Source organism: Ambystoma mexicanum, chromosome 1p, assembly GCF_040938575.1.
Source record: "Ambystoma mexicanum isolate Mex_15411 chromosome 1p, UKY_AmexF1_1, whole genome shotgun sequence".
Classification (NCBI taxonomy): Eukaryota; Metazoa; Chordata; class Amphibia; order Caudata; family Ambystomatidae; genus Ambystoma; species Ambystoma mexicanum.
The window spans coordinates 18,108,709-18,129,729 of NC_090921.1; the positions used below are offsets into that span (position 1 = coordinate 18,108,709).

The 21,021-nt window shown below is 50.4% G+C and overlaps 1 protein-coding gene and 1 pseudogene across 1 annotated transcript in view; both read right to left on the reverse strand.

The window, feature by feature from the left end:
- The window catches only part of LOC138456868 (Golgi reassembly-stacking protein 1-like), a 54,652-nt pseudogene extending 33,723 nt beyond the window's left edge, over positions 1–20,929 (reverse strand).
- LOC138563973 (zinc finger protein 154-like) overlaps positions 1–21,021 on the reverse strand; it is a 122,010-nt gene that overhangs the window by 74,851 nt on the left and 26,138 nt on the right. The window lies entirely within an intron of this gene.

Consider the following 21,021-nt stretch of genomic DNA (forward strand, 5'->3'; position numbering starts at 1 on the left):
TAGGGCTGGGCCGAGTGTATTACTTTGGCTGGCTCTCCCTTAAGTATAGGGCTGCGAAGAATGTTATCTCGCCTGGCTCTCCCTTAAGTATAGGGTTGGGTAGTGTGCTACTTCGGCTGGCGGTCCCTTAAGTATAGGGCTGGTTAGAGTATGTTACTTCGGCTGGCGGTCCCTTAAGTATAGGGCTGGATAGAGTATGTTAACTCGGCTAGCACTGCTTTAACGATAGGACCACATGAGTGTATTACCTGGGCTGGCTCTCCCTTAAGTATAGGGCTGGGTAGAGTGAGTTATCTCAGCTGGCGGTCCCTCAAGGATATGTCTGGGTAGAGTGTGTTACCTCGGCTAGCACTGTATTAACGATAGGTCTGCATGAGTGTATTATCTCGGCTGGCTCTCCCTTAAGTATAGGGCTGGGTAGAGTGAGTTATCTCGGCTGGCTCTCCCTTGGGGATAGGGCTGGGTAGAGTGTTATCTCGGCTGGCGGTCCTTCAAGAATAGGGCTGGTTAGAGTGTGCTACTTCGGCTGGCGGTCCCTTAAGTATAGGGCTGGTTAGAGTATGTTAACTCGGCTAGCACTGCTTTAACGACAGGCTGCATGCGGGTATTGCCTCGGCTGGCTCTCCCTTAGGGATAGGGCTGGGCAGAGTGTATTACTTCAGCTGGCTCTCCCATAAGTATAGGGCTGGGAAGAATGTTATCTCAGCTGGCTCTCCCTTAAGTATAGGATTGGGTAGTGTGTTATCTTAGCTGGCTTTCCCTTAAGGATAGGGCTGGATAGAGTGTGTTACCTCGGCTAGCACTGCTTTAACGATAGGACCACATGAGTGTATTACCTGGGCTGGCTCTCCCTTAAGTATAGGGCTGGGTAGAGTGAGTTATCTCAGCTGGCGGTCCCTCAAGGATATGTCTGGGTAGAGTGTGTTACCTCGGCTAGCACTGTATTAACGATAGGTCTGCATGAGTGTATTATCTCGGCTGGCTCTCCCTTAAGTATAGGGCTGGGTAGAGTGAGTTATCTCGGCTGGCTCTCCCTTGGGGATAGGGCTGGGTAGAGTGTTATCTCGGCTGGCGGTCCTTCAAGAATAGGGCTGGTTAGAGTGTGCTACTTCGGCTGGCGGTCCCTTAAGTATAGGGCTGGTTAGAGTATGTTAACTCGGCTAGCACTGCTTTAACGACAGGCTGCATGCGGGTATTGCCTCGGCTGGCTCTCCCTTAGGGATAGGGCTGGGCAGAGGGTATTACTTCAGCTGGCTCTCCCATAAGTATAGGGCTGGGAAGAATGTTATCTCAGCTGGCTCTCCCTTAAGTATAGGATTGGGTAGTGTGTTATCTTAGCTGGCTTTCCCTTAAGGATAGGGCTGGATAGAGTGTGTTACCTCGGCTAGCACTGCTTTAACGATAGGACCACATGAGTGTATTACCTGGGCTGGCTCTCCCTTAAGTATAGGGCTGGGTAGAGTGAGTTATCTCAGCTGGCGGTCCCTCAAGGATATGTCTGGGTAGAGTGTGTTACCTCGGCTAGCACTGTATTAACGGTAGGTCTGCATGAGTGTATTATCTCGGCTGGCTCTCCCTTAAGTATAGGGCTGGGTAGAGTGAGTTATCTCGGCTGGTTCTCTCTTAAGTATAGGCCTGGGTAGAGTGTTATCTCGGCTAGCACTGCTTTAACGATATGACCACATGAGTGTATTACCTAGGCTGGCTCTCCCTTAGGGATAGGGCTGGGTAGAGTGTTATCTCAGCTGGTGGTCCCTAAAGGATAGGGCTCGGTAGAGTGTTATATTGGCTGGAGGTCCCTTAAGGATAGGGCTGGTTAGAGTGTGTTACTTCGGCTGGTTCTCCCTTAAGTATAGGGCTGGGTAGAGTGAGTTATCTCGGCTGGCTCTCCCTTGGGGATAGGGCTGGGTAGAGTGTTATCTCGGCTGGCGGTCCCTCAAGGATAGGGCTGGTTAGAGTGTGTTACTTCGGCTGGTGGTCCCTTAAGTATAGGGCTGGTTAGAGTATGTTACCTCGGCTAGCACTACGTTAACGATAGGGCTGCATGCATGTATTGCCTCGCCTGGCTCTCCCTTAGGGATAGGGCTGGGCAGAGTGTATTACTTCGGCTGGCTCTCCCTTAAGTATAGGGCTGGGAAGAATGTTATCTCGGCTGGCTCTGCCTTAATTATAGGGTTGGGTAGTGTGTTATCTTGGCTGGCTTTCCCTTAAGGATAGGGCTGGATAGAGTGTGTTACCTCGGCTAGCACTGCTTTAACGATAGGACCACATGAGTGTATTACCTAGGCTGGCTCTCCCTTAAGTATGGGGCTGGGTAGAGTGAGTTATCTCGGCTGGCGGTCCCTCAAGGATAGGGCTGGGTAGAGTGTCTTACCTCGGCTAGCACTGTATTAACGATAGGTCTGCATGAGTGTATTATCCCGGCTGGCTCTATCTTAAGTATAGGGCTGGGTAGAGTGAGTTATCTCGGGTGGTTCTCCCTTAAGTATAGGCCTGGGTAGAGTGTTATCTCGGAAAGCACTGCTTTAATGATAGGACCGCATGAGTGTATTACCAAGGCTGGCTCTCCCTAAGGGATAGGGCTGGGTAGAGTGTTATCTCGGCTGGCGGTCCCTAAAGGATAGGGCTCGGTAAAGTGTTATATTGGCTGGAGGTCCCTTAAGGATAGGGCTGGTTAGAGTGTGTTACTTCGGGTGGCTCTCCCTTAAGTATAGGGCTGGGAAGAATGTTATCTCGGCTGGCTCTCCCTTAAGTATAGGGTTGGGTAGTGTGTTATCTTGGCTGGCTTTCCCTTAAGGATAGGGCTGGATAGAGTGTGTTACCTCGGCTAGCGCTGCTTTAACGATAGGACCACATGAGTGTATTACCTGGGCTGGCTCTCCCTTAAATATAGGGCTGGGTAGAGTGAGTTATCTCGGCTGGCAGTCCCTCAAGGATAGGGCTGGGTAAAGTGTGTTACCTCGGCTAGCACTGTATTAACGATAGGTCTGCATGAGTGTATTATCTCGGCTGGCTCTCTCTTAAGTATAGGGCTTGGTAGAGTGAGTTATCTCGGCTGGTTCTCTCTTCTTAAGTATAGGCCTGGGTAGAGTGGTATCTCGGCTAGCACTGCTTTAATGATAGGACCGCATGAGTGTATTACCTAGGCTGGCTCACCCTTAGGGATAGGGCTGGGTAGAGTGTTATCTCGGCTGGCGGTCCCTAAATAATAGGGCTCGGTAGAGTGTTATATTGGCTGGATGTCCTTAAGGATAGGGCTGGTTAGAGTGTGTTACTTCGGCTGGTTCTCCCTTAAGTATAGGGCTGGATAGAGTGAGTTATCTTGGCTGGCTCTCCCTTGGGGATAGGGCTGGGTAGAGTGTTATCTCGGCTGGCGGTCCCTCAAGGATAGGGCTGGTTAGAGTGTGTTACTTCGGCTGGCGGTCCTTTAAGTATAGTGCTGGTTAGAGTATGTTACCTCGGCTAGCACTACTTTAACAATAGGGCTGCATGCATGTATTGCCTCGGCTGGCTCTCCCTTAGGGATAGGGCTGGACAGACTGTATTACTTCGGCTCGTGGTCCCCTAAGTATAGGGTTTTTTAGAGTATGTTACCTCGGCTAGCACTACTTTAACGACAGGCTGCATGCTTTTATTGCCTCGGCTGGCTCTCCCATAGGGATAGGGCTGGGCAGAGTGTATTACTTCGGCTGGCTCTCCCTTAAGTATAGGGCTGGGAAGAATGTTATCTCGGCTGGCTCTCCCTTAAGTATAGGGTTGGGTAGCGTGTTATCTTGGCGGGCTTTCCCTTAAGGATAGGGCTGAATAGAGTGTGTTACCTCGGCTAGCGCTGCTTTAATGCTAGGACCACATGAGTGTATTACCTGGGCTGGCTCTCCCTTAAGTATAGGGCTGGGTAGAGTGAGTTATCTCGGCTGGCCGTCCCTCAAGGATATGTCTGGGCAGAGTGTGTTACCTCAGCTAGCACTGTATTAACGATAGGTCTGCATGAGTGTATTATCTCGGCTGGCTCTCTCTTAAGTATAGGGCTGGGGAGAGTGAGTTATCTCGGCTGGTTTTCTCTTAAGTATAGGCCTGGGTAGAGTGTTATCTCGGCTAGCACTGCTTTAACGATAGGACCGCATGAGTGTATTACCTAGGCTGGCTCTCCCTTAGGGATAGGGCTGGGTAGAGTGTTATCTCTGCTGGCGGTCCCTAAAGGATAGTGCTCGGTAGAGTGTTATATTGGCAGGAGGTCCCTTAAGGATAGGGCTGGTTAGAGTGTGTTACTTCGGCTGGTTCTCCCTTAAGTATAGGGCTGGATAGAGTGAGTTATCTCGGCTGGCTCTCGCTTGGGGATAGGGCTGGGTAGAGTGTTATCTCGGCTGGCGGTCCCTCAAGGATAGGGCTGGTTAGAGTGTGTTACTTCGGCTGGCGGTCCCTTAAGTATAGGGCTGGTTAGAGTATGTTACCTCGGCTAGCACTGCTTTAACAATAGGGCTGCATGAGTGTATTGCCTCGGCTGGCTCACCCTTAGGGATAGGGCTGGGCAGAGTGTATTACTTCGGCTGGCTCTCCCTTAAGTATAGGGCTGGGAAGAATGTTATCTCGGCTGGCTCTCCCTTAAGTATAGGGTTGGGTATTGTGTTATCTTGGCTGGCTTTCCCTTAAGGATAGGGCTGGATAGAGTGTGTTACCTCGGCTAGCGCTGCTTTAACGATAGGACCACATGAGTGTATTACCTGGGATGGCTCTCCCTTAAGTATAGGGCTGGGTAGAGTGAGTTATCTCGGCTGGCGGTCCCTCAAGGATATGTCTGGGCAGAGTGTGTTACCTCGGCTAGCACTGTATTAACGATAGGTCTGCATGAGTGTATTATCTCGGCTGGCTCTCTCTTAAGTATAGAGCTGGGGAGAGTGTTATCTCGGCTAGTGGTCCCTAAAGGATAGGGCTCGGTAGCTTGTTATATTGGCTGGAGGTCCCTTAAGGATAGGGCTGGTTAGAGTGTGTTACTTCGGCTGGTTCTCCCTTAAGTATAGGGCTGGATAGAGTGAGTTATCTCGGCTGGCTCTCCCTTGAGGATAGGGCTGGGTAGAGTGTTATCTCGGCTGGCGGTCCCTCAATGATAGGGCTGGTTAGAGTGTGTTACTTCGGCTGGAGGTCACTTAAGGATAGGGCTGGTTAGAGTATGTTACCACGACTAGCACTGCTTTAACGATAGGGCTGCATGCGTGTATTACCTCGGCTGGCTTACCCTTAGGGATAGGGCTGGGCAGAGTGTATTACTTCGGCTAGCACTCCCTTAAGTATAGGGCTGGGTAGAATGTTATCTCGGCTGGCTCTCCCTTAAGTATAGGGTTGGGTAGTGTGTTATCTTGGCTGGCTTTCCCTTAAGGATAGGGCTGGATAGAGTGTGTTACCTTGGCTAGCGCTGCTTTAACGATAGGACCACATGAGTGTATTACCTGGGCTAGCTCTCCCTTAGGGATAGGGCTGGGTAGAGTGTTATCTCGGCTGGCGGTCCCTAAAGGATATGGCTCGGTAGAGTGTTATATTGGCTGGAGGTCCCTTAAGGATATGGCTGGGCAGAGTGTGTTACCTCGGCTAGCACTGTATTAATGATAGGTCTGCATGAGTGTATTATCTCGGCTGGCTCTCTCTTAAGTATAGGGCTGGGTAGAGTGAGTTATCTCGGCTGGTTCTCTCTTAAGTATAGGCCTGGGTAGAGTGTTATCTCGGCTAGCGGTCCCTAAAGGATAGGGCTCGGTAGCATGTTATATTGGCTGGAGGTCCCTTAAGGATAGGGCTGGTTAGAGTGTGTTACTTCGGCTGGGGCTGGGTAGAGTGTTATCTCGGCTGGCGGTCCTTCCAGGATAGGGCTGGTTAGAGTGTGTTACTTCGGCTGAAGGTCCCTTAAGGATAGGGCTGGTTAGAGTGTGTTACCTCGGCTAGCACTGCTTTAACGATAGGGCTGCATGCGTGTATTGCCTCGGCTGGATCTCCCTTAGGGATAGGGCTGGGCAGAGTGTATTACTTCGGCTGGCTCTCCCCTAAGTATAGGGGTGGGTAGAGTGTTATCTCGGCTTGCTCTCCCTTAAGTATAGGGTTGGGTAGAGTGTTATCTTGGCTGGCTCTCCCTTAAGGATAGGGCTGGATAGAGTGTGTTACTTCGGCTGGTGGTCCCTTAAGTATAGGGCTGGTTAGAGTATGTTATCTCAGCTAGCACTACTTTAACGATAGGGCTGCATGCGTGTATTGCCTCGGCTGGCTCTCCCTTAGGGATAGGGCTGGGCAGAGTGTATTACTTCGGCTGGCTCTCCCTTAAGTATAGGGGTGGGTAGAGTGTTATCTCGGCTTGCTCTCCCTTAAGTATAGGGTTGGGTAGAGTGTTATCTTGGCTGGCTCTCCCTTAAGGATAGGGCTGGATAGAGTGTGTTACCTCGGCTAGCACTGTTTTAACGGTATGGCTGCATGCATGTATTGCCTCGGCTGGCTCTCCCTTAGGGATAGGGCTGGGTAGAGGTTTATCTCGGCTGGCGGTACCTCAAGGATAGGGCTGGTTACACTGTGTTACCTCGGCTAGCACTGCTTTAATGACAGGCTGCATGCGTGTATTGCCTAGGCTGGCTCTCCCTTAGGGATAGGGCTGGGCAGAGTGTATTACTTCGGCTGGCGCTCCCTTAAGTATAGGGCTGGGTAGAGTGTTATCTCGGCTTGCTCTCCCTTAAGTATAGGGTTGGGTAGAGTGTTATCTTGGCTGGCTCTCCCTTAAGGATAGGGCTGGATAGAGTGTGTTACCTCGGCTAGCACTGCTTTAACGGTAGGGCTGCATGCGTGTATTGCCTCGGCTGGCACTCCCTTAGGGATAAGGCTGGGTAGAGTGTTATCTCGGCGGGCGGTCCCTCAAGGATAGGGCTGGTTAGAGTGTGTTACTTCGGCTGGAGGTCCCTTAAGGATAGGGCTGGTTACAGTGTGTTACCTCGGCTGGAGGTCCCTTAAGGATAGGGCTGGTTAGTGTGTGTAACCTCGGCTAGCACTGCTTTAACAATAGGACTGCATGAGTGTATTACCTCGGTTGGCTCTCCCTTAGGAATAGGGCTGGGTAGAGTGTTATCTCGGCTGGCGGTTCCTCAAGGACAGGGCTGGTTAAAGTGTGTTACCTCAGCTAGCTTTAATGATAGGACTGCATGAGTGTATTACCTGGGCTTGCTCTCCCTTAAGTATAGGGCTGGGTAGAGTGAGTTATCTCAGCTGGCGGTCTCTCAAGGAAAGTGCTGGGTAGAGTGTTATCTCGGCTAGCACTGCTTTAACAATAGGACTACATGAGTGTATGATCTCGGCTGGCTCTCCCGTAAGTAGAGGGCTGGGTAGAGTGAGTTATCTCGGCTGGCTCTCCCTTAGGGATAGGGCTGGTTAGAGTGTGTCACCTTGGCTAGCACTGGTTTAATGATATGACTACATGAGTGTATTACCTGGGCTGGCTCTCCCTTAGGGATAGGGCTGGGTAGAGTGTTATCTCGGCTCGCGGTCCCTAAAGGATAGGGCTCGGTAGAGTGTTATATTGGCTGGAGGTCCCTTAAGGATATGGCTGGGCAGAGTGTGTTACCTCGGCTAGCACTGTATTAAAGATAGGTCTGCATGAGTGTATTATCTCGGCTGGCTCTCCCTTAAGTATAGGGCTGGGTAGAGTGAGTTATCTCGGCTGGTTCTCTCTTAAGTATATGCCTGGGTAGAGTGTTATCTCGGCTAGCGGTCCCTAAAGGATAGGGCTCGGTAGCATGTTATATTGGCTGGAGGTCCCTTAAGGATAGGGCTGGTTAGGGTGTGTTACTTCGGCTGGTTTTTCCTTAAGTATAGGGCTGGATAGAGTGAGTTATCTCGGCTGGCTTTCCCTTGAGGATAGGGCTGGATAGAGGGTGTTACCTCGGCTAGCACTGCTTTAACGATAGGACCACATGAATGTATTACCTGGGCTGGCTCTCCCTTAAGTATAGGGCTGGGTAGAGTGAGTTATCTCGGCTGGCGGTCCCTCAAGGATAGGGCAGGGTAGAGTGTGTTACCTCGACTAGCACTGTATTAACGATAGGTCTGCATGAGTGTATTATCTCGGCTGGCTCTCTCTTAAGTATAGGGCTGGGTAAAGTGAGTTATCTCGGCTGGTTCTCCCTTAAGTATAGGCCTGGGTAGAGTGTTATCTCGGCTAGCAGTGCTTTAATGATAGGACCGCATGAGTGTATTACCTAGGCTGGCTCCCCTTCGGGATAGGGCTGGGTAGATTGTTATCTCGGATGGCGGTTCCTAAAGGATAGGGCTCAGTAGAGTGTTATATTGGCTGGAGGTCCCTTAAGGATAGGGCTGGTTAGAGTGTGTTACTTCGGCTGGTTCTCCCTTAAGTATAGGTCTGGATAGAGTGAGTTATCTTGGCTGGCTCTCCCTTGGGGATAGGGCTGGGTAGAGTGTTATCTCGGCTGGCGGTCCCTCAAGGATAGGGCTGGTTAGAGTGTGTTACTTTGGCTGGCGGTCCCTTAAGTATAGGGCTGGTTAGAGTATGTTACCTCGGCTAGCACTACTTTAACGATAGGGCTGCATGCGTGTATTGCCTCGGCTGGCTCTCCCTTAGGGATAGGGCTGGGCCGAGTGTATTACTTTGGCTGGCTCTCCCTTAAGTATAGGGCTGCGAAGAATGTTATCTCGCCTGGCTCTCCCTTAAGTATAGGGTTGGGTAGTGTGTTATCTTGGCTGGCTTTCCCTTAAGGATAGGGCTGAATAGAGTGTGTTACCTCGGCTAGCGCTGCTTTAACGATAAGACCACATGAGTGTATTACCTGGGCTGGCTCTCCCTTAAGTATAGGGCTGGTTAGAGTGAGTTATCTCGGCTGGCGGTCCCTCAAGGATATGTCTGGGCAGAGTGTGTTACCTCGGCTAGCACTGTTTAACGATAGGTCTGCATGAGTGTATTATCTCGGCTGGCTCTCTCTTAAGTATAGGGCTGGGGAGAGTGAGTTATCTCGGCTGGTTCTCTCTTAAGTATAGGCCTGGGTAGAGTGTTATCTCGGCTAGCACTGCTTTAACGATAGGACCGCATGACTGTATTACCTAGGCTGGCTCGACCTTAGGGATAGGGCTGGGTGAAGTGTTATCTCGGTTGGCGGTCCCTAAAGTATAGGGCTCGGTAGAGTGCTATATTAGCTGGAGGTACCTTAAGGATAGGGCTGGTTAGAGTGTGTTACTTCAGCTGGTTCTCCCTTAAGTATAGGGCTGGATAGAGTGAGTTATCTCGGCTGGCTCTCCCTTGCGGATAGGGCTGGGTAGAGTGTTATCTCAGCTGGCGGTCCCTCAAGGATAGGGCTGGTTAGAGTGTGTTACTTCGGCTGGTGGTCCCTTAAGTATAGGGCTGGTTAGAGTATGTTACCTCGGCTAGCACTGCTTTAATGACAGGCTGCATGCGTGTATTGCCTCGGCTGGCTCTCCCTTAGGGATAGGGCTGGGCAGAGTGTATTACTTCGGCAGGCTCTCCCTTAAGTATAGGGCTGGGAAGAATGTTATCTCGGCTGGCTCTCCCTTAAGTATAGGGTTGGGTAGTGTGTTATCTTGGCTGGCTTTCCTTTAAGGATAGGGCTGGATAGAGTGTGTTACCTCGGCTAGCACTGCTTTAACGATAGGACCACATGAGTGTATTACCTGGGCTGGCTCTCCCTTAAGTATAGGGCTGGGTAGAGTGAGTTATCTCGGCTGGCGGTCCCTCAAGGATAGGGCTGGGTAGAGTTTGTTACCTCGGCTAGCACTGTATTAACGACTGTTCTGCATGAGTGTATTATCTCGGCTGGCTCTCTCTTAAGTATAGGGCTGGGTAGAGTGAGTTATCTCGGCTGGTTCTCTTTTAAGTATAGGCCTGGGTAGAATGTTATCTCGGCTAGCACTGCTTTAACGATAGGACCGCATGAGTGTATTACCTAGGCTGGCTCTCCCTTAGGGATAGGGCTGGGTATAGTGTTATCTTGGCTGGCGGTCCCTAAAGGATAGGGCTTGGTAAAGTGTTATATTGGCTGGAGGTCCCTTAAGGATAGGGCTGGTTAGAGTGTGTTACTTCGGCTGGATCTCCCTTAAGTATAGGGCTGGATAGAGTGAGTTATCTCGGCTGGCTCTCCCTTGGGGATAGGGCTGGGTAGAGTGTTATCTCGGTTGGCGGTCCCTCAAGGATAGGGCTGGTTAGAGTGTGTTACTTCAGCTGGTGGTCCCTTAAGTATAGGGCTGGTTAGAGTATGTTATCTCAGCTAGCACTACTTTAACGATAGGGCTGCATGCGTGTATTGCCTCGGCTGGCTCTCCCTTAGGGATAGGGCTGGTCAGAGTGTATTACTTCGGCTGGCTCTCCCTTAAGTATAGGGCTGGGAAGAATGTTATCTCGGCTGGCTCTCCCTTAAGTATAGGGTTGGGTAGTGTGTTATCTTGGCTGGCTTTCCCTTAAGGATAGGGCTGGATAGAGTGTGTTACCTCGGCTACTGCTGCTTTAACGATAGGACCACATGAGTGTATTACCTGGGCTGGCTCTCCCTTAAGTATAGGGCTGGGTAGAGTGAGTTATCTCGGCTGGCGGTCCCTCAAGGATATGTCTGGGCAGAGTGTGTTACCTCGGCTAGCACTGTATTAACAATAGGTCTGCATGAGTGTATTACCTGGGCTGGCTCTCCCTTAAGTATAGGGCTGGGTAGAGTGAGTTATCTCAGCTGGCGGTCTCTCAAGGAAAGTGCTGGGTAGAGTGTTATCTCGGCTAGCACTGCTTTAACGATAGGACCACATGAATGTATTACCTGGGCTGGCTCTCCCTTAAGTATAGGGCTGGGTAGAGTGAGTTATCTCGGCTGGCGGTCCCTCAAGGATAGGGCAGGGTAGAGTGTGTTACCTCGACTAGCACTGTATTAACGATAGGTCTGCATGAGTGTATTATCTCGGCTGGCTCTCTCTTAAGTATAGGGCTGGGTAAAGTGAGTTATCTCGGCTGGTTCTCCCTTAAGTATAGGCCTGGGTAGAGTGTTATCTCGGCTAGCAGTGCTTTAATGATAGGACCGCATGAGTGTATTACCTAGGCTGGCTCCCCTTCGGGATAGGGCTGGGTAGATTGTTATCTCGGATGGCGGTTCCTAAAGGATAGGGCTCAGTAGAGTGTTATATTGGCTGGAGGTCCCTTAAGGATAGGGCTGGTTAGAGTGTGTTACTTCGGCTGGTTCTCCCTTAAGTATAGGTCTGGATAGAGTGAGTTATCTTGGCTGGCTCTCCCTTGGGGATAGGGCTGGGTAGAGTGTTATCTCGGCTGGCGGTCCCTCAAGGATAGGGCTGGTTAGAGTGTGTTACTTCGGCTGGCGGTCCCTTAAGTATAGGGCTGGTTAGAATATGTTACCTCGGCTAGCACTACTTTAACGATAGGGCTGCATGCGTGTATTGCCTCGGCTGGCTCTCCCTTAGGGATAGGGCTGGGCCGAGTGTATTACTTCGGCTGGCTCTCCCTTAAGTATAGGGCTGCGAAGAATGTTATCTCGGCTAGCACTGCTTTAACGATAGGACCGCATGAGTGTATTACCTAGGCTGGCTCTCCCTTAGGGATAGGGCTGGGTAGAGTGTTATCTCGGCTGGCGGTCCCTAAAGGATAGGGCTCGGTAGAGTGTTATATTGGCTGGAGGTCCCTTAAGGATAGGGCTGGTTAGAGTGTGTTACTTCGGCTGGTTCTCCCTTAAATATAGGGCTGGATAGAGTGAGTTATCTCGGCTGGCTCTCCCTTGGGGATAGGACTGGGTAGAGTGTTATCTCGGCTGGCGGCCCCTCAAGGATAGGGCTGGTTAGAGTGTGTTACTTCGGCTGGCGGTCAATTAAGTATAGGGCTGGTTAGAGTATGTTACCTCGGCTAGCACTACTTTAACGACAGGCTGCATGCGTGTATTGCCTCGGCTGGCTCTCCCTTTGGGATAGGGCTGGGCAGAGTGTATTACTTCGGCAGGCTCTCCCTTAAGTATAGGGCTGGGAAGAATGTTATCTCGGCTGGCTCTCCCTTAAGTATAGGGTTGGGTAGTGTGTTATCTTGGCTGGCTTTCCCTTAAGGATAGGGCTGGATAGAGTGTGTTACCTCGGCTAGCACTGCTTTAACGATAGGACCACATGAGTGTATTACCTGGGCTGGCTCTCCCTTAAGTATAGGGCTGGGTAGAGTGAGTTATCTCGGCTGGCGGTCCCTCAAGGATAGGGCTGGGTAGAGTTTGTTACCTCGGCTAGCACTGTATTAACGACTGTTCTGCATGAGTGTATTATCTCGGCTGGCTCTCTCTTAAGCATAGGGCTGGGTAGAGTGAGTTATCTCGGCTGGTTCTCTTTTAAGTATAGGCCTGGGTAGAATGTTATCTCGGCTAGCACTGCTTTAACGATAGGACCGCATGAGTGTATTACCTAGGCTGGCTCTCCCTTAGGGATAGGGCTGGGTATAGTGTTATCTTGGCTGGCGGTCCCTAAAGGATAGGGCTTGGTAAAGTGTTATATTGGCTGGAGGTCCCTTAAGGATAGGGCTGGTTAGAGTGTGTTACTTCGGCTGGATCTCCCTTAAGTATAGGGCTGGATAGAGTGAGTTATCTCGGCTGGCTCTCTCTTGGGGATAGGGCTGGGTAGAGTGTGTTACTTCAGCTGGTGGTCCCTTAAGTATAGGGCTGGTTAGAGTATGTTATCTCAGCTAGCCCTACTTTAACGATAGGGCTGCATGCGTGTATTGCCTCGGCTGGCTCTCCCTTAGGGATAGGGCTGGTCAGAGTGTATTACTTCGGCTGGCTCTCCCTTAAGTATAGGGCTGGGAAGAATGTTATCTCGGCTGGCTCTCCCTTAAGTATAGGGTTGGGTAGTGTGTTATCTTGGCTGGCTTTCCCTTAAGGATAGGGCTGGATAGAGTGTGTTACCTCGGCTACTGCTGCTTTAACGATAGGACCACATGAGTGTATTACCTGGGCTGGCTCTCCCTTAAGTATAGGGCTGGGTAGAGTGAGTTATCTCGGCTGGCGGTCCCTCAAGGATATGTCTGGGCAGAGTGTGTTACCTCGGCTAGCACTGTATTAACGATAGGGCTGCATGCGTGTATTGCCTCGGCTGGCTCTCCCTTAGGGATAGGGCTGGGCAGAGTGTATTACTTCGGCTGGCTCTCCCTTAAGTATAGGGCTGGGAAGAATGTTATCTCGGCTGGCTCTCCCTTAAGTATAGGGTTGGGTAGTGTGTTATCTTGGCTGGCTTTCCCTTAAGGATAGGGCTGGATAGAGTGTGTTACCTCGGCTAGCGCTGCTTTAACGATAGGACCACATGAGTGTATTACCTGGGCTGGCTCTCCCTTAAGTATAGGGCTGGGTAGAGTGAGTTATCTTGGCTGGCGGTCCCTCAAGGATATGTCTGGGCAGAGTGTGTTACCTCGGCTAGCACTGTATTAATGATTGGTCTGCATGAGTGTATTACCTGGGCTGGCTCTCCCTTAAGTATAGGGCTGGGTAGAGTGAGTTATCTCAGCTGGTGGTCTCTCAAGGAAAGTGCTGGGTAGAGTGTTATCTCGGCTAGCACTACTTTAACGATAGGACTACATGAGTGTATTATCTCGGCTGGCTCTCCCGTAAGTAGAGGGCTGGGTAGAGTGAGTTATCTCGGCTGGCTCTCCCTTAGGGATAGGGCTGGTTAGAGTGTGTCACCTTGGCTAGCACTATTTTAATAATATGACTACATGAGTGTAATACCTGGGCTGGCTCTCCCTTAGGGATAGGGCTGGGTAGAGTGTTATCTCGGCTCGCGGTCCCTAAAGGATAGTGCTCGTTAGAGTGTTATATTGGCTGGAGGTCCCTTAAGGATATGGCTGGGCAGAGTGTGTTACCTCGGCTAGCACTGTATTAACGATAGGTCTGCATGAGTGTATTATCTCGGCTGGCTCCCTCTTAAGTATAGGGCTGGGTAGAGTGAGTTATCTCGGCTGGTTCTCTCTTAAGTATAGGCCTGGGTAGAGTGTTATCTTGGCTAGCGGTCCCTAAAGGATAGGGCTCGTTAGCATGTTATACTGGCTGGAGGTCCCTTAAGGATAGGACTGGTTAGAGTGTGTTACTTCGGCTGGTTCTCCCTTAAGTATAGGGCTGGATAGAGTGAGTTATCTCGTTCTGGCTCTCCCTTGAGGATAGGGCTGGGTAGAGTGTTATCTCGGCTGGCGGTCCCTCAAGGATAGGGCTGGTTAGAGTGTGTTACTTCGGCTGGAGGTCCCTTAAGGATAGGGCTGGTTAGAGTATGTTACCTCGACTAGCACTGCTTTAACGATAGGGCTGCATGTGTGTATTGCCTCGGCTGGCTCTCCCTTAGGGATAGGGCTGGGTAGAATGTTATCTCGACTGGCTCTCCCTTAAGTATAGGGTTGGGTAGTGTGTTATCTTGGCTGGCTTTCCCTTAAGGATAGGGCTGGATAGAGTGTGTTATCTCTGCTAGCGCTGCTTTAACGATAGGACCACATGAGTGTATTACCTGGGCTGGCTCTCCCTTGGGGATAGGGCTGGGTAAAGTGTTATCTCGGCTGGCGGTCCCTAAAGGATAGGGCTCGGTAGAGTGTTATATTGGCTGGAGGTCCCTTAAGGATATGGCTGGGCAGAGTGTGTTACCTCGACTAGCACTGTATTAATGATAGGTCTGCATGAGTGTACTATCTCGGCTGGCTCTCTCTTAAGTATAGGGCTGGGTAGAGTGAGTTATCTCGGCAGGTGGTCCCTCAAGGATATGGTTGGGCAGAGTGTGTTACCTCGGCTAGCACTGTATTAACGATAGGTATGCATGAGAGTATTATCTCGGCTGGCTATCTCTTAAGTATAGGGCTGGGTAGAGTGAGTTATCTCGGCTGGTTTTCTCTTAAGTATAGGCCTGGGTAGAGTGTTATCTCGGCTAGCGGTCCCTAAAGGATAGGGCTCGGTAGCAAGTTATATTGGCTAGAGGTCCCTTAAGGATAGGGCTGGTTAGAGTGTGTTACTTCAGCTGGTTCTCCCTTAAGTAGAGGGCTGGATAGAGTGAGTTATCTCGGCTGGTTCTCCCTTGAGGATAGGGCTGGGTAGAGTGTTATCTCGGCTGGCGGTCCCTCAAGGATAGGGCTGGTTAGAGTGTGTTACTTCGGCTGGAGGTCCCTTAAGGATAGGGCTGGTTAGAGTGTGTTACCTCGGCTAGCACTGCTTTAACGATAGGGCTGCATGTGTGTATTGCCTCGGCTGGCTCTCCCTTAGGGATAGGGCTGGGCAGAGTGTATTACTTCGGATGGCTCTCCCTTAAGTATAGGGCTGGGTAGAGTGTTATCTCGGCTTGCTCTCCCTTAAGTATAGGGTTGGGTAGAGTGTTATCTTGGCTGGCTCTCCCTTAAGGATAGGGCTGGATTGAGTGTGTTACCTCGGCTAGCACTGCTTTAACGGTAGGGCTGCTTGCGTGTATTGCCTCGGCTGGCTCTCCCTTAGGGATAGGGATGGGTAGAGTGTTATCTCGGCTGGCGGTCCCTCAAGGATAGGGCTGGTTAGAGTGTGTTACTTCGGCTGGAGGTCCCTTAAGGATAGGGCTGGTTACAGTGTGTTACCTTGGCTGGTGTTCCCTTAAGGATAGGGCTGGTTAGTGTGTGTAACCTCGGCTAGCACTGCTTTAACAATAGGACTGCATGAGTGTATTACCTCGGTTGGCTCTCCCTTAGGAATAGGGCTGGGTAGAGTGTTTTCTCGGCTGGCGGTTCCTCAAGGACAAGGCTGGTTAGAGTGTGTTACCTCAGCTAGCTTTAACGATAGGACTGCATGAGTGTATTACCTGGGCTGGCTCTCCCTTAAGTATAGGGCTGGGTAGAGTGAGTTATCTCAGCTGGCGGTCTCTCAAGGAAAGTGCTGGGTAGAGTGTTATCTCGGCTAGCACTTCTTTAACGATAGGACTACATGAGTGTGTTATCTCGGCTGGCTCTCCCGTAAGTAGAGGGCTGAGTAGAGTGAGTTATCTCGGCTGGCTCTCCCTTAGGGATAGGGCTGGTTAGAGTGTGTCACCTTGGCTAGCACTGCTTTAATGATGTCATGCCACGCGGCACTTGGCGCCTGTGGAACCGCTGGCGGCGCGGACATTATTCCGGCGCGCACGCTGGTAGCCTGTCACGCCCACCTGCAGCTCTACCCGTGCGTATGTGCGCTTTCGCGGCCCGGAGAATAAATACAGCTCCTTCCGGGTTGTGTACGCGTTGCAACGCTTCCGGTTTCCTCCGTTAGTGCTGTCTGCCTTTTTGCCTGCTCTTCCCTCGCTCGCTCTTGCTGCAGTATTACCCGATCCCTATCGGGTCCTTGTCCTCTTCCCCCTTGTCTTGCCTGCTGCCCCTTTTTTCTTCTACTATTTTCCTTCCTCTCTCCTCGCCACCCTCCTTCTCCCGTCCCTTCTCTGCTTCTGTCCTTTTTCCTTATTTTTTCCCCTTCCTGTTTTTTTCTCCTTCTGCCTGCCTCCTTGTGTACCAGACCTAGGCCTGTTTTATTGGATTGCTGATTCTTCTGATTCGGATACCTTCCTCTGTGATCTCCCGTGTACCAGATCCCGGCCTGTATAAGGACTGCCTATCCTATTGTGCTTCACCTATGGACTTGGTTCCCCTTGTGAGATTCCGTACTACTTACTGTCTGCCTTCCTCCGGAGCCTCATCCTTTCTACCACGGAGTTCAGCTTCAGCCGACTGCATTCTCCCAGCATACCAGCTCAACCCTTAGGAGAGTCACGCAGGTCGTTTAGGGGTTTTTTGTGCCTTTGGCTTTTTCCCCTTCCCGGCGTTCCCGGGAGGAGGCACCGGAAACCCTTTTTGGGTGACACAGTGGCTTCCTTCCGTGGGCGCCCCTACCTACATGAAAAAAAGGAGCAATTAAGAAGTAAAGGAAAGAAGGGTACAGGAAGAAGAGACGAAGGTGAGGAGTTAGGGGAGGGTGGTGAATCAGATTCTACGTTCTCAGGTGAGGATATCACCGATCCTGGTGACAGTTTGCAACGCCAAATTGAAGTTGAAATGGCTACGCCACAGCAAGTACAGGAACTTGTAGCAGCAGTCCAGAGCTTAAATGTGGAAATGCAGAATCTCAAGGCTGCCAATGCCACCCTACAGCAACGGATAACGGAGAGAGAACGACCTTACACCGATCTACCACCGCTCCCCCTTGTGTCGGGCAAGTTTGATGGCACTCCGGAAAAGGTAAAAGAGTTTTTGGATGCGTGCCATTTACACTTTTCATTCCGCCCTCAGACCTTTTCCTCTGACCATGCCAAGGTGGGGTTTATGATAACACACATGTCAGGTAATGCACTGGCATGGGCCACTCCGTTGATGAACCTGCCGGATCCAGTCTTACAGGATTATGATGCTTTCAAGGGTTTGATGCAACAAACCTTTCTACGTACCGAAAGCACTTACTTGGCTTCAGAAGATCTGCTGGACATCCGTCAAGGGAATTTGGATCTGCTAACCTACATTACAACATTCAAACAGGTGGCAGCTGAAGCTGGGTGGCAGGAGCAGGCTCAATATGCAATCTTTCGGCGGGGTCTGAGAGAAGACTTAAAGGATGAGCTAGCCAGGATAGAAAGACCTGTATCCTTTGCGGAACTCCTTACGGCTACCCTCAGGATAGATTTCCGCCTGACCGAACGACGTATGGAAAGAAGAAAGACCAAGACTAATGCTCCCCCTCTCCTGGAAACACACCCGTCTCCTTTAGTACCCTTCTCACGCTCCTCCAAAGAGGAGCCCATGCAAATTGGGACAGCGTGTGCTCCGATCACCCATGAGGAACGCAAACGGCGCAGGGACGGCTGCCTGTGCATGTATTGTGGAGCTTCTACTCATATGTTACGAGACTGTCCAGAGGTTCCACCCAGAAGGCTGGGAAACGCTTGCCCTCGGTAAGTGTTGGGACTCACTACCGAGGGGCTGGTCCAAGTCCTTACGCTTCCCTATCTGTGTCATCTCCCGAAATCCCTGAAGACTCTCGTCTTATGGTGCTCACAGTTACCCTCAAACTAGAATCTACAGAGGTGACCACATTAGCTCTACTGGATTGTGGTGCTGCCGCCAACTTCATTGACACTCACTGGGCCAAACAAAAAGGTCTTAAAAGAATTGCAAAACAGGAAGACCAGAAGGTTGAAGGAGTGGATGGTGAGCCCTTGAGCTCAGGCATGATCACCCACACCACCGAGGAACTCACCTTGTCGATACAACAGCACACAGAAAGAATTATGTTTGACATCATCAGAGCCGCGCACTTCCCCATCATTCTGGGAATCTGCTGGCTACGCAAGCACAACCCCAGCATTTACTGGTCTAAAAATCTATTGAATTTTCAATCTTCATTCTGTAGAGCTGAGTGTTTACCCGAGCCAAGATTCGAAACTGTCAAGACATCTAATAGTTGTGAGACCAAGTCTGTCCATTGCTTGCCCCATTACCTAAGGGAGTTCACAGAGGTTGTGACAGAAAAGATACCTATTGAACTACCTCCACACCGGCCTGAGGACTGTTGCATCGAACTCACTCCAGGAGCTTTAGTACCATTCGGCAGAATGTTTCCTCTGTCACTGGAGGAAAGGCAATTTCTCAGAGGTTATCTGGACGATAACATGGCTAATGGGCTGATCCGACCTTCAAAGTCTCCTGCTGGAGCTTCCTTGTTTTTCGTTTCCAAAAAAGATTTGAAGGACCTAAGACCTTGCATTGATTATCGAGGCTTAAATAAAGTCACTATCAAGGATCGTTATCCGATGCCTTTGATAACTGAGATCTTACAAGCCGTCCACGGTGCAACAACGTTTACCAAGCTTGATTTAAGGAACGCCTACCACCTTCTCCGAGTGCAGAAAAGAGATGAATGGAAGACTGCCTTCCGAACTCCGTTCGGGCTCTTTGAGTATCAGGTCATGCCATTTGGGTTGGTGAATGCCCCTTCTATTTTTCAACGGTTTATGGACAGACTGTTCTCCGATTTGTTGTGCCAAACAACTCTAGTGTATCTTGACGATATTCTAGTATTTTCCAACAATGCCAAAGAACACGAGGAACATGTCAAGGAAGTTTTCCGTAGGCTTAAGAACAATCACTTATCAGTCAAACTTGCTAAATGTGTGTTCTCCGCTTCATCCATACCTTATCTGGGTTATATCTTGTCCAGTCAGGGTATCTCAATGGACCCCCACAAGGTGTCGTCTATCTTAGAATGGCCTTCACCCTCTTCAGTGAAAGAAATTCAAAGATTCCTTGGTCTGGCGAACTTCTATCATAGGTTCATTCCCAATTTCTCTCAGAAGATCCTGCCCATCACTACTCTCCTCAGGAAATGTTCTGAGCCGTTCAGATGGTCGGCTGAGGCCGAGGATAGCTTTGGGGATCTCAAGAACGCCTTTTGTGCTGCACCCATACTACTACAGCCTGACCAGGAGCTGCCCTTCATCCTGGAGACCGACGCCTCTGCTGCTGCCATAGGAGCTGTCCTTCTCCAAGAGGTTCGGGGAGTAGAGCATCCTGTCGCCTACTTCTCGAAGACACTTAACGCCAGTCAAAGAAACTACTCTGTCATTGAACGAGAATTACTAGCAATGAAATCGCCTTGTGTGGAATGGCGGCATCTCCTTCAGGGAGGCAGGTATCCATTTACTATCCGGACAGATCACAAGAACCTGCAAGTCCTGAGGCAATTCGAGTGCTACAACACCCGACAGGCCAGATGGGCTCACTTCTTTGCCCAATTCGATTTTCACATCACTTATATCCCAGGAAAGATGAATGTGTTGGCTGACTCCCTTTCACGGCGTTGTGATTACCTACCCGATTCCGAGTCTCCTCGTGAACACATGTTTCCCAGACCCAGAAGTATCGGAATGGTTTCGACGTTCCTCAGTCAGGTAAAAAATGAATCGGGAGGGCGCTTTGAAGTAGAGAGACATCCCAAAGGCTTGGCGTACAAAATTAGAGATGGGCTATATCTGGTCAAGGGTAGACTCTACCTAACCACGCCTGCCTTTCGCAAGATGGCCTTGAACTGGTGTCACGACACAAAACTTGCTGGTCATCGGGGCGGTACAGGCACTCTGGAATTTCTTCTTCGTCACTTCTACTGGCCTAGAATGAGGGAGGACGTGGATCGTTATGTTCAATCCTGTATCATCTGCCTCCGAAGTAAATCCCCTCGTCAACGACCTATTGGATTACTCGAACCATGTGCTGTGCCTGACGGCCCCTGAAGCTCTATCTCTACTGATTTCATTGTGGATCTCTCCATCTCACAGGGGTGCACATGCATAATGGTGGTGGTTGATTCATTTACAAAAATGGCTCACTTTTCCCCTTTGCCCGGAGTTCCCACTGCAGCCAACATGGCCGAAGTATTTCTCCAAGACATTTTTAGACTGCACGGTATGCCCTCTAAGATCATCTCTGACAGGGGAAGTCAGTACACCTCTCATTTTTGGAAGGCTCTCTGTGAGCGGCTGGGGATTGAAAGAGCTCTCACGTCAGGGTTTCACCCCCAGTCTAATGGACAAACTGAATGGCTAAATGGAACTCTAGAACAATACTTAAGGTGTTTTACTAATTCCCAATAAGACAACTGGCACTCGTTATTGGCTCTACCCGAATTCTCCTACAACAATTCCGTGCACTCAGCTCTAGGGGTTAGTCCATTTTTCTGTAATTATGGCTACCATCCCCGGTCTATTCTTCCTGTCTCCTGTCTTTCTACTAATGTACCATCTGTAGATTCCTCACTCACCCGCCTTAGAGAGATACACAAGAAGGCTAAGGAAAGCCTTCAGGCAGCGCAGGAACGCTATAGGTCCCAAGCCAACAGACATCGTCAACCCGTACCAGGTTGGGAGGTTGGTTCCAGAGTAATGCTTTCTACGAGATACTTACCTCGTTGGGCCCATCCATCCAAGCTATCCCCGAAGTTTCTAGGGCCTTATAAGATTGTACAAAGGATCAACCCTGTGGCTTTCCGTCTTAAACTCCCTGCCAGCCTGAAC